This window comes from Stigmatopora nigra, chromosome 5, assembly GCF_051989575.1.
Source record: "Stigmatopora nigra isolate UIUO_SnigA chromosome 5, RoL_Snig_1.1, whole genome shotgun sequence".
NCBI lineage: Eukaryota > Metazoa > Chordata > Actinopteri > Syngnathiformes > Syngnathidae > Stigmatopora > Stigmatopora nigra.
In genome coordinates this window covers 9,939,486-9,953,311 of record NC_135512.1, presented here as the reverse complement: position 1 = coordinate 9,953,311, position 13,826 = coordinate 9,939,486, and the positions used below count along the sequence as shown (strand labels likewise).

At 36.3% G+C, this 13,826-nt stretch overlaps 2 protein-coding genes across 4 annotated transcripts in view; both read right to left on the bottom strand.

The window, feature by feature from the left end:
- The window catches only part of nr5a2 (nuclear receptor subfamily 5, group A, member 2), an 80,210-nt gene extending 75,346 nt beyond the window's left edge, over positions 1–4,864 (bottom strand). The window contains exons 1-2 of the mRNA XM_077717488.1: positions 4,796–4,864; positions 612–694 (exon numbers count right to left, since the gene is read on the bottom strand). The gene's annotated coding sequence lies outside the window, so the exon portion shown is untranslated. The remainder of the gene's footprint in view (positions 1–611; positions 695–4,795) is intronic.
- Positions 4,865–6,037: 1,173 nt separating this feature from the next.
- LOC144196444 (uncharacterized) overlaps positions 6,038–13,826 on the bottom strand; it is a 61,314-nt gene continuing 53,525 nt past the window's right edge. For all 3 annotated transcript variants that reach the window (XR_013326325.1, XR_013326322.1, XR_013326324.1), the window contains 2 exons: positions 9,592–9,744; positions 6,038–6,079 (listed from right to left, as the gene is read on the bottom strand). The gene's annotated coding sequence lies outside the window, so the exon portion shown is untranslated. The remainder of the gene's footprint in view (positions 6,080–9,591; positions 9,745–13,826) is intronic.

Below are 13,826 nucleotides of genomic sequence, written 5' to 3'. Positions count from 1 at the left end.
GTTTGATTCTCTAAAAAAAATAATCAAAAGCTGAAGGTAATCAAATAACTCTGCTTACTAAACTTATTTTTAATGAGAGAATATTATACAATTTCAGACCCTAAATATTCATACTCCTCAAAAACATGTAAAAAGCAGCTAAAAACACATCTTCAATTGCATGTGTGCATACAACCAATGAGTGTATGTGCACTGCCCGTGTAGATTTACTGCCTACTCCTACAGGACAGCTGCAGTGGGCAGGGTCAAGGCTGCTTCCTCTGCTTGAAACCCAAAATGATCCAGACTGCAGATAAATACCTGCTCAAATATGACAGATGCCCCGCCCCCTTTAATGTCCACATCACACTACCATATCAAAGTGATATGCAATATAATATATACACATACACCATAATGCAGTAGTATGTTTGGCCAAAACAAGAACTTGCTTGCTTAGAACACAATAGTGATGTGTTTGCTAAAGTAAAGTTCTCATTAAATTTTTTTTTTTTTTTTATCAATAGAGGCCCCAACCCACTTGAATGTAATAGGTGACTGTTGTGATAGTGAGAGAGCAAAAGGATGGTAGAATGTGTTACATTGAAGCAGGCAAGACAGTGCAATATTACCTTTTCTATGATCTGTAGACAGATTGGCTGGAAACCAGTTCAAGGCCCTTAGTAAGCTGTCATAGGCTCCGGTAACTGCAACCCTTGAGAAAATAAGCAGTATGGAAGATAGATCTATGAATGAAACCTGATTTCACCACCAAAAAAAAAGGCAAAACATCCATGAAACCATATAGACTTGATACATATCATATACTAATCCTCAAGTGAAGTCAAGATAACCAGAACTAATATGACAATGAGGACAAGAAGTGGGTGGCTTGCTGCTGTGGATGACAATAAGAAAAAATAAGACTTGATGATATAGTGACCCTAAACCAACCATGAAATGTACTATAGCAGTTTGTACTTAAAAAAAAAAAACATAGTAGATTGTTCCTTATTCACCTAGTGATGATTCAGCATCAGGTGCCATAGGGTGTTCAACATTTGGATTGGGATACAACAATTCAACCACTGAGTAATTCCACCCCGTAACATATACCTAAAGGAAAACCTAATTTTAATCTGCATGTTTGAGGAAATCATAATTGAGGGTTGCTAGGTACATTTCACAGTTCACAGGAAACAGCAGAGTATTCAACAAACTCACCCAGGATTAATGCCTATTTATTTTCACTGATGTACGATAGAGGATAGCTTGTTCTGCAGCTTTGACAGATATTTAAAACATAATTCCAGGTAGTTATCTGGGGTAATCTTCAAAACGTTCAGGAATTTATATGTCTATGTTTTTTAGCCAGTACAATTGGTTATAGCTCCTGCTAGTCTGCACCGGAGTGCCTAGTAACATACAGTAATCCTAAATTGTACTGCACATATCAGTGTCAGCATGCCTGTCATATGTGCACACAACTCTAGCCACTATCCTGTGACAGGAGCACATTGTTATTTTGGAAATGGCATGTGTTTGTCTAATAGAGGCTCAGGTTTCTTGGGCTCCCAGCTCAAGTCTGCAAAGCAGCTATGATAGATGACAACCCCACAGACATACACTACCCCCACCCACCAAGTCCTTCCCGTATATTTATGAGCATGGTTGATAACACCTGAAAGGGACTGACTTTGAAAATTATCTGACTGTTGAAGCCATATACTCATGCAGTACTTTTTTTTACCACTTTGGCCCAGGCAAAAGACATTTGTGGGATGTTACTTGCAAGTGAATATGAATATGAAATGTTCTGCATTATTTACTCATTGATAGAGCAGGTTAATTTCCTTGACAAAAGGTCAGACACTTTGATATTCAAGTGGTTAAATTGGTGGATTGGACTTCGACATGCTGAATGTTTACAAATTTAGAACCTTACACAGTCATGGGAATCTAGCCAATTAAGCACATTACTACTGCTTTATTCTAATAGAGAGTGATTTCATTTGCAGACGTCCACATTAAGCCCGATGAATATTCATGAAACTTCTTCTCCCAGTCTATCAAGTGCATATTAATTCAAGAAACGTGTGTCTGGATTGCAAAATCGTGACCACATTTCCGCCTTGCCTAATATGCAGATGAATGCTCTCTTCAGCCTTGCACGAGCCACAGAGGTACGTTTGATATTTCATTCATGTGAATGATGGCGAGGGGCTCAGAAAGAAAAATGAATGTTAAAAAATAAACAAAAACTAGCCTCAATACCCAAGTGTGAACTCTCCAGAGGTTATGCATAATTATCCTGTAGTGCATCTTACCTACGTATCATATCTCTGATCCCCTGTCAGCGCTCAACACACACCACCAGACACATAGGACCAGAGATACCAACACACGTACTCTTTTTCACCGTCTTTCTCTTTCTCTCTCTCCTCCTCCTCTCACTTTTTCTCTCACACACACATATACCCAAGCTCCATCTTAACATGTAAAGCAGAGCATCAGCAAAGAGCTCTGTGGTCAACCACAGCTTCCGCTGGGGAGATATCTCCATCTTGTTTTTGACCCAGGTTACACAGGTGTTAATTGCCCTCCTGAGTTGGCAGAATTTTCAGGGTAAAAGGTGTTGCTATCCTTGATGGATCAGCACTGTAGCCACTAGTGACTCTTTACTTTCAACTTGATGTGGACTTTGCATACCGTGTGTCTCATTATAGCTAAAATGAAAATTATATTCGATTCAATTATTTTCCTTTTGGGATGGTTGCCTCTTAGGGTTTTTGCAATGTTGACTTTCGGCTTGATTACCACTCAATCGCCCCGAGATTGATAGGTTTCCAGCTATTTACAGGGCACAATGAGACAAACAACCATTGACAATCACAATCATACTTAGGAGCAATTTAGAGGGTTCAAACAGCTTATCAGGCATTTTTTGGGGAGGGGTGGCTGTTAACCGGAGTCCCCAGAAAAAAAACATACATCAGCACGGAGAGAACATACAAATTCCACAGTGTAAAGTGAGGAATCCCTCCATGGATTCAACCCTCGATCCCAGGAAACGGTGAGGCAGACGTGCTACCCACTCGTCGACAACAAATTGACAATAAGCAAAGCTTTATCCTAAGGCCTAAGTCAAGAATAAAATATATCATCCCAAATTAACTATAGATCAAATACATGATCCAATGATTGGTAAAAGTAATACGAAAAAGATGAAAAGCTATTGCATAAAAAAACACAAAAAAATACTAAAGCCATGCAACCTTATGCATTCTTTGTGTTCACCTATTGCACATGACATCAAACCAATAAGTGAACCTTTATGTAGTTGCCTAACTCTAAAACAAAATTAATTTTCTGAGAACTATAGTCAAAATCAACTACAAATTATAGTGTAACTTTCCGAAGCTTTTAGATATCTTCGAGACTACATGTAAAGGTAATGTGATGGCCTCGATGTCTCCTGGCTACACATTTAGATGGTTCCCTGGCCATTGTGGGTAATACTTGCACATGACAGCACACTTCACTCATTCAGCAAAAAAATCTCCTATGAGTTACAGGTAATAAAACAAATGAAAATGTACAATTACTTTTTTTTAACTCTTGGAATTGTGTGAATGGAGAAAAAAAATTATAAGTTTAAACTATATGTAACATATCTAGTATTTGTCTTTTTGCTTTTTGTTTATCTATTCTTTTGCATGCAATGTATTTCAAAGAAATTTTAATCTTATTACGCACAACTACTCATACAAACGAACGGTCCTTCTGACTTGTATGTTAAAAATGCTGGGAGGCATTTTGTTCAAGAGCATCTTGTTATAAAAACAATACTAAGATATAATTGAATTTGTTATATTATTTTTGTTACAATATTTTATTATTAACTGTGGTTTATGTTCGATCTTCATTCCAAAGTGTGTTAAAAATGAGATTTACAAAAATGCCTATGGAAAATGGTATTTCATTGAGTTCATTTGACGACACAATACTGCCATCTAACGGGAAAAAGGATTAAAAACACAAATGTTATTCATTTCTAGTCCTGTTACAAAATGTGGTTTGTTCAGAAAAGAGATAAATGAATTTTGGCAATGGCATTGGTCTAATTCACATGTGCACTCAAAAGAATGCTTTTCTGAGCATCAGTAAGACAAGTATACCAACTAGTATTTATCCATATAAGACAAAAAGGACACTTCCAAAAGGCCCAAAAATTATTTACTTATTTTATTCACTGCCTCTGATTGATCAATAGTATGTTATATCAAAACTGTTTGAATTCTTATTTCAATTTGCAAAGGTAGAAATATTCCAACTGGGCTTTATCAGTATGCCAATATAATGATCAAGTTATAATGGTAGCATATTTTATTAACTTTAACTATATGTATATTTTTCTAGCATGTCATGGGAGAAAAAAATGTAACTTTTTGTTTTAACTGGTCATAAATTTTAACTAATCCTCTGACAACTTTCCCGCAGAACATAGATATTTGATTCTATATTTTACAATGGCATCGAATGTCAAAAATTCGAATAAAAATCTACCCACTTCACACTACCTTTACTGAAGCAATGTTAGTAAACACATACAATCTTATTCTGCCGGTTTTGTATGCCAGCATTATGATTATACAAATTAAATTAGGGCAAAGCTTAAAAAACAAAAACAGAAAATATATATGTAGTCCTTCTGCAAGACTCAAGCACACACACACACACACACACACACACACACACACACACACACACACACAATTTGATACAAAACTCATGACAAATTAAAAAAGTGACATACCTGACCCCCAATGTAGGTTGCAGGAAGGTCACCAACTCTCCCCTTCTGTACAATCCCGTCTCTCCTTTTGGAAAAAAAAATATTTTATTGACACTGTGATTAAATGTAGATCTGCAGCAATAAAACAGGTCAGAAGGTGAAAAATATATGAAGGTGTCATCTGAAAAATATCAAGGGGCTCATAAAAACACATAGATGGCAGTTGCCACTCCCCTGGCTTGTGTATCATGACTTCCAATCCCCCCATCAAGCTTTATATTTGGCTGTACATTTACAGAAAGTAAAGTAAATAGCAGTATTCAATGGACAATTCATATTTTCACAATTGTCTGATTTCTTCTGCTATTTTACGTCATGTTAGGCTTTTCCATCTAGTGGGAGCGGCCTTCACTGCCAACGGGGTCCTTAGGGAACGTGGCTGCCCATGTGGGACCCATTAAAGGGGGGTTGCATTGGGTGAGAGAGTACAAAATGTGACGGTGGTAGGTCAAAACGCTTTGTGACCAAGGAGGGCTATCATTTATTGTAATTCAGGTCCTGTCAAGCTGAAGGAGAAGGAAAGTGAAGTAGCGTGGCGTGCCCCGGTTCTCATCTGTCTAGACCCCATTTAGCATTCGCCCCTCACAGTGCTTGCATGAAACAGGGGAAGGAATCACACTCTGTTTTCCAGATTTGACCGGAGGAAGGTGTTGTACACAATTATTAGTCAGCCACTCCAAGACTTAATTTTGCATTGGCAAACAAATATGTACATTGATGTTGTGATCAATGGGCTACTGTGTGTGTGTTTGTGTGTGTGTATGTGAGTGGAATATAGCGGTTTAGTTTAGAATGTATGATGAAATTAATACATTTCAACTCCGTGTGGAGGAAATTGAAAGGAGAAAAACCCCGGGGAAAACACAAGAACTAAAAGAAGCTGAAATGTAATGAATGAAGCCTACAAAGATTTTTAAAAAGGGTGGTGAGACATTTGTATCTTTATTCTAGGCCTATAGATACATTTATAGAAGTGGCTTTCATTGTGAAGCTTTCTTTAGAAGCCACAATTCTTGTCAAATAGAAGCACATACTTGATGGGTTAAGATAAAGTATCATCAAAGTGAACTAGTAAATATATTTGTTAAAATCTGAGAGTGATTAAATGTATACTCTTGATATACTATAATCACAATATTTGCAATTTCAAAAATTCCCACTAGAGGGTAGCATATCTTTCAATAAGAAAGTGGAAAGGCCTTACTTGTTCTGCTGTCATTTTCAGGCTGGGAATACCTTCCGCCCCTTTAAAGAAAAGGGGAGAACATTTACATGAAAAGATTAAATGTATGCATTCAACATGCACATTTTAAAATGACAAATTATGTTCCGTAAAATACATTTAAATTGCTGTTTCCACATGGCCTTGGACCATAATGGTTATGGTACAAGTTAGTAGTTGGATTTCTTTTGCATTTCAGATATAAGCTACTACCATTTTTATACGGGCCTCAAAGAGAAAGCACTCAGCAATTAAATGTGTTGTTTTTTCCACATGGGGGCAGTGTTTATCCCTAAAAAAGAACCAAACAAACAAAACCTAGAACAAAAGATTACTTCATTAAATACAATTTTGGCGCCAAGCATTACAATAATTCAGTTTGTGTCGAAATTTAGCATAACGACGAAAAGGCTTTGTCAAACTTTGTTTCTATCTTGTGATGCCTTCAAGCGTATACATCACTGGTGTCGCATTCTTGTTGACCTCATTCTTCAGTCGAAGGAGGTTTGGGGGTAAAAAAAAAACACCCAATAGACTTCCAACCAAAAATAAGCTTTCTCCTTCACTGGCTTTGAAATAGGATTTTAAAGACAAGAGGATGGCACAGACACACTCTCTAATTAGACTGTAGGCCATATAAGGCCTGAAGGTGCCTTCACGTGTGCACTTTACACACACACAAAACCCACACAAAAATATAAAAAATGGTTGGAAATGTTTGTATTTATCCACAGGGTAATATATCCAGATTTGTCTAATGTTGTAATTCCTTTTTCACACACTGACATTCTTGAATTCTACCACACACTTTTTGCCTGTCTATAGTTTGTGCATTTGAGTGAAAGGCTGGCTGTTTTTTTTATTATTTTTTTCATCTATGGGCTTTTTCAGTAAAGTGTCAATGATGAGCAACATAGCCCTTGCCATCTTTTCTCATGCTGATGTTCCACCCCACGACCCCCACAACCACAAAAGCTTGTATCAAAGATACAAAGGATGGCTTTACGCAGGCCTGTAACCCTCCGTCTCTGTCCAGTCTTTTTTTTTTTTTACAACTAACACATATAAACACGCACTCATATACATAAAGTCCCATTTAAGTGTGTAATCACAGTCTTTCTTGTTCTGTGCTCTGGTGCATTGATTCACTTGGTGACATGGACACAGAGTAACATCGTGCACTAAATACGAGAAGCTTTTTTTGCATTTCTGTTTCCTTCACAACTTCCTCAATGGGTAAATTCAAACATTATCTCTTTGTATTAATTGTGATGTGAGGTTCACATGAAAAGGCTGTTTTGGCTGTGTTGTTGTAGTACACAGTGGCTGGATCACATCATTATTTAGCAATGTTCAATTCTTAGCAATGTGGGTGTAAAGATTTGGGGATCAAGATTTAAAATATCAATTTCCATTTTGTTGCATTGCTTTTAATGTATGAATGTATTCCTATACAAGACATATAAAGGAAAAATGTCCAGATAGAAATGAATTGAAAATAATGTTGCAGTTCCAGCATCATAGTACTTATAACAATTTAGAGTAGACAAAAATATAGTGTTTGGATCTAATACATGCTTAAAAAAGTCAATTTAAAATAAATGGAATGATTATTGTGAAATTTTGATCTCTTCCTTTTATAAACTACAGTTTAGAAAATAAAGACTATAGATATAAAAATAGGCATTCTTAATTTCTGATTTGTCAAAAAGTAAGTACAAAGTAAGAAATTCAAAAACCCATTAAAAATGAGATATTTTGTGGTGGTTTTCTTTCTTTTTCGCCTACACGTTTCCCTCTTCTTTTTGTACATGTGAGTTCACAAAAGAGAACGTATTTTGGTTGTAGCTGGAGGCTATTGTTGTCAAAAAGATAGACAGACACACACATACACACACACATACACACACATGCAAGCATGCAGTACAATCCCCAAATCTCCCTCTTCATTAAAATACATCAACACATGAAGCATAAAATTCTCCATCTAAGAGCAATTTAAAGGAATACTATGGCCCGTTTTAAAATCTCATTAGCAGGGCAGCTGCACGTTGCACCCCATGCTGATGACCGGGTCTGTCTTTTTGTTTTGGTTTGTGTACGAAGATCCCCAAACACAAATGTTAGCTCCTATCCGTAACCATTCCTTAATTTGAATAACACAGCACGCTAAAAAAAGAAAAAAAATGTATGAAAGAAAGAAAAAGAGTTAAGAATAGAGAGGGGGAAAAACTGGGGAAAAAAATCACCATTTTACCCCCCCCTACAATTTATGCCGGGGGAAATGCATGATCTTTATAATAAGGATGAGCGATATTCAGGCGTGTAGATAAATAAATGTTCTATCCAGTCAAAGTATAAAAAAGCAAGAAAGCAAAATAATAAACAATAACAAAATTAATTTGACTAAAGTCTTTCTTTGTTCTAACTCGGGTTCACATAATAACATCATGTCGCTAAATAGTCTGATTAGGTTGTTAACTAGGTTATAGTGTTGCTTTTCCATATGTAGTTATTCCCACGGAGATTATATTCATTGATGAATTACAATTATGACTGCATGGCATTTTTGAAAATTAATAGTGTTTATTAAACTAAAATTTAACATTTCTATAACACATCTTTGAGTTTGAGTAAATATAATTTTCTAACAAAATCATTAATTCAAAAGTGTTATTATAACATTACATATTTATACCTTGAATTAGTAAAGTATATATCTTACCAAAAGAAATTAAATGTGGTTGCTCCTAATTTTCAGGGAAAGTAATTCTAAATCTATTTTATTAGATTATTCAGTCATTTCTTATTTAGTTTGTACATTGAGATGTGCTGCTTGCTGTCAACGAAAATATGTTAAACTGAGTGTTGTACATCCACAATACTATCTTGGAACATTTACCTTATTATAATAATACACTCCTTGAGAATATCTTGCAATGACAGAAATATGCATTCATATAATGGCCACTTTGTCACCACCTTGAATACACTACATTCTGGCATTGTCACTATGAATTTGGTGTTAAATTATCAGTTAGTATAATGAACTAGTATTCTAAAAATGCAAAATACATAAGAACAGTCCCTAAGCTTGCTGTATTTTAGGATCATATGAGACAAGATGGAGAGAGACCCGAATAGCATTTTGGCACTTATAAACCCATCATTTTTTCTGTTAGTTTTTTTTCTTCATACCTCTTTTGTCCTTATTTTTTATTTTGTTGATTGATTTTTGCTCTTCTCTGTTAGCTTGTGGAAAAACTGACAAAATAACATGTGTTCAGTTATCACAAAACACTGTCTGCCTAACTATAATAAATTATTTAAGTAATTGCTTTCTAAAAATGATCCATTAATTTTGCAGTTAAAAAAAACATTTATTTTTATTCACAGTGCTCTAAAATTAACCAAAAAATGGCAATCAAGCTTCTGTGCACACATTATATCAGTTGAAACTGCACTGCCATGAATATGCTATCCCAATTCGACATGCTGCATATATAAAATGAAAGAAAATGAAATATATTCAAACCTCTGTCAAACCTCCACCTATTCCAAATGTACACCATGCACCAGATCTACCGATACAGCCTGATGGAGGCTGTATGTGCCCCAGACAGGATATTGGTTTGGACATTTCCTTTTTCCACTCGTCACGGCCTGGTCCGCCTGCCGTTCATATTCGCTGCAGAAGACAAGAAAAGATAAAAAATGTGAGTGAAGCTAACAGGCTGCTGGAATCACTGTCACTACTGTCCTGCTTTGGATTTTCAGACCGTTTCTGATTTGATCCTGAGACCTTGATTATTGTTGGAAACAGACAAGAAATGATGTTCATCTCCATGTCTGAGGTGGAGCAAGAATTGAGACCATGAAATATATTTTTCCTCCTCAATGAATGCTTGCTGATTTCCTATCTCAATGCTTTAAAATTAAATGTCACAAATATTCTGCATTTTAATGGGGAATAATATGCAATCAATCATTTTAATTGTTACTTATAAGGACCCATTCAAGCTATTATGAACTCCTTTTTCCTATGCCTGTATTGAATTTACTGACAATATAGTTGCCATATTGCATGTTTTCATTGCTGTTTAGAGGTGAAGTCATTGTCTATCCTATTTAAACAGCCATATGATATTTTTGAGTATTTGAACAAAGCTCTTTTAAGTCCAAAGGATCTAAAAACATTTTTAATTATGCGATAAATAACATTTGTTAAGTAATTCAACAGTGCACGGTTATTTGCATTCAGTGTGCGTCATTAAAATGCTTGCTTGTGCAACAATCATTTGACTATATGCGCATGCATGCCAGTGGATGTGCCTTCCACATGTGCAAGCATATAAGCAGCATGCATGCATGCATATTTCTTTTCATATGAATTCCTCTGTTGTCATGTGAGTAAGATATAGCGTGCGAGGACACCATAAACAGTTGAACTGTTTTTTTGTTTGATTTTTCCCAGGTTTTTTTACCAGCAATTTTAAAACTAATAGTGTGCAAATAAGTAACCCTTCCCAATTTCCCACATAGCCCCTTGCTGTGACAGGCTGTTTGTATAGCTCTAACATAAAAATGACCTCATTACTATGTAAAAGTGGATCCATATGTGCATGTTGTGCATCTGTATGTGAACTGACGCATATTTTACAGTTACCCAAGCACAATTAAAATGTAAATCCTGATGACACAAAAAAAAATTGTGCAACATATGCGCTGATCAGATTTGGATGAACAACCATTCATGCCCACACTCATACCTAGGGGCAATTTAGAGTGTCCAATCAGCCTACCATGCATATCTTTAGAATTTGGGAAGAAACTGGAGTATCCATTGAAAACCTGCACAGGCCCAGAGAGACCCTAACTCCACACAGGTGGACCGACCTGGATTCGAGCCCAGGTCCCCAACTGTGAGGCCGACACGCTAACCACTCATCCGCTGGGCCGCCCCGAAAATTATTGTGTTGTCCAAAAATATACAATATACAGACATTCATTGGGTGATGTAAATTGACAATATTACTCAAAACTATTGGGTGGCTTAAATTGTCAAGATTACTGGCTGAAGGGACATCTAAGCAGTTATTGTTCTTTCTTGAAGGCATTGGGAAGGTAGTTTTCACGGCACCCAATTCACACAATGCCCAAAACTCACTGAGTCATCTCAGCACCAGCTCCCGTGACAACCCAACCTCTCCAACAAAAGTATAGACCCCATCTATTTTCTCTCTGTCAACGTCCAGGCCACCCAAGTCTGGCAGTATAGCACGCACCAAACAGGAATAGAATGGCAGCAATATTCAAAGTATGCAACTGGTTATTTACTACTATTTCACAAAGGGCTGAAGTGGGTGCAGGATTTCAATCCACTAAAACAAGACAACACTTTTTCTCCAATCAGGTGTAATTATTTGCAGTCAGGTAGTGCTTGTTTTTGCAATAATATCATTGGTTAAACTGTTTGTCTTGGATCGGTTGCAACAAAAATCAGGACCCACAGTGGACTTTAAGGACTGGTTTGTTTTTATATATGATTAACAAGTCGTTATTTCATATTTAGCTTTTAGTTTCGGACTGAATTTTCGTTTCGGTACGTCCAATAATACAACGCATATGTAGACAATAGTGTGATTTTGTGGTTGGGTAAATTCTTTTGCCATCTCCCATTTATTCACACTCCTTATCCTGTCCGGTTAAATGCAGCCTATTGTAATTGCCTTATACACTGCAACTAAAATGAGGAAATGTCTGGCAAAGTCAATCACCGGGCGCAAGCTATTTGCTCTTGGCGCAGATTATTTCAGGGAATGAGTCTCCAAAATGGGATCATTATGGAGTGGCCTTTATAATGAGGGAATGACAGAGTAGTAATCCAAATAGGCACAATGCTTTGTTAGTTAACTATTTCATTTATTTAATGTTCACCATTCAATCAGTTTGTCTTCCCACAGGATGGAGTAAAATGCTTTTGGTACAATTAAGGGATAATTAAAATGAAAGAAATGAACAGAAGCATTCAAATAAATGTGAGGTTGTACAAGAATTTTAGAATTGCAAGAATGAAGGGGAATTATTATTTTCATAGTTATACTTGAATACAGTATATGAGTAACTGGTAGGATTTTGCTAGTACTTAAAAAATGAATATTGTCTTTTTAGTGCTTCAAAATATTATCAACATAGCGCAATGTTGGGTTTAGACTACTTTAAAATTGACTGTGTGGCTTATAAATGACAAACATAATGCAGAATACAAACTCTTGTTCGATTATCAGTGGCTATTGTCACATAATGAATCAACGTCTGTAGAAAAGAGACAGTTGGGGCAGTGAAACTGCTTATTGCAGACATACAGTAGGTCCTCTTGTGTGACATAGTCTCTGTAATCCAACAAGACATCAGAAAAGCCCTATCCTTCTTATATGGGAGTTTCAGTTTAATGGCCCTTGTCTCTTAACGGCACGTGAAAATTAGTACGGGTTGTTCAAATTACATTATTCCTAATGTATAATTACACATATGGATGGAGTACTATAAATATACAGAATTAGCCTGATTGCGCACACATTCCGTTTATATTAAACTGCAGGAGGGTTAGATATGAATATCTAATCTTTGGCATTTTTTTTTCTTTTAATTCTGAAAGAAGCTGGAAGCATTCCCAGTTTCACGGTAGGCTGGAGCCCCCGAGTGAAGACTTCACCCCTAGATGACCTTATTGAGTAATTGCTATGACATTACAGCTAAATCCTCTTTAAATAATGCAATGACTTTGATTTACTGTGAATTATGATCTTAAGAAAGTTGTCTTCTGGGATTTGTATCTTTTTTTTTAGTATGAGGGAAAAAAATCTTGAGAAGAAGAAAATCTTCAGCAATTAACAAGCACCATATGTGCAAATTGTGGTAGTTATTGAAATTCAATATTACTGTTCAATTACAATTGAGGGTGTTCCCCTCCTGGTGCCCGTAGTTTGATGGGATAGGCTCTAGCACCCCCTGTTACCATTAAATAAATGAATGAATTGGGCCACAACAACAATACTTATTCAAAGAATGACAAGACACAAAACTTTGCAGTTTTGTGACGTTACCAGATAGGCCAATGGGTTCTTGCCCAATGTTTACTAGGACATTTTTAGTCTTGATAAGCTACCTATCTTCATGATTTGTCTGATGTTCTGATGGGGCCCTTCACATTTCTGATGTTCTGTCAAGGTTTGAAAAAAATCAACCATGGATTTCAGGCCCTTTCCCCCAGCAGAGTCAAATGAAGCTCCTTGACAGACCCTTTTCAAGAGTCAGCGTCAAAAAATGTCTCTTTTCCCAAACATAAAAAACAGCCCGGTCATGCAATTTCATATATGCATAGTGGGCTTGAATTAATAAGAAAAATATCTTTCTTATTGTCTCTCATAATCACACTCAAAGTAAACAAAAGTGAACACAAATTCAAAATTTTGATGCAAGCAGAAGTCTGGCGTTCCCGAATACGGGATGAATAAAGTTATCCAATCCAATCCAATCATAAGGCAAAAGCACTGTGCCTTAAATCTAAGCTCAACAGATGTAAAATGACATTATTATGCGCTCAACATTTGCAAAGCAAAAATGTCAATATACTATGTGATATCGTGCTAAATAAATAAAGCAAGGAATAAAGTCCTTTGCAAAGACACGTCAAACAAACGATTTCTTTGTTGCACCCTTGAGGGTGTATTCCTCTTGTCAATATGTGTTGTTTTAGATGCTTTCTTT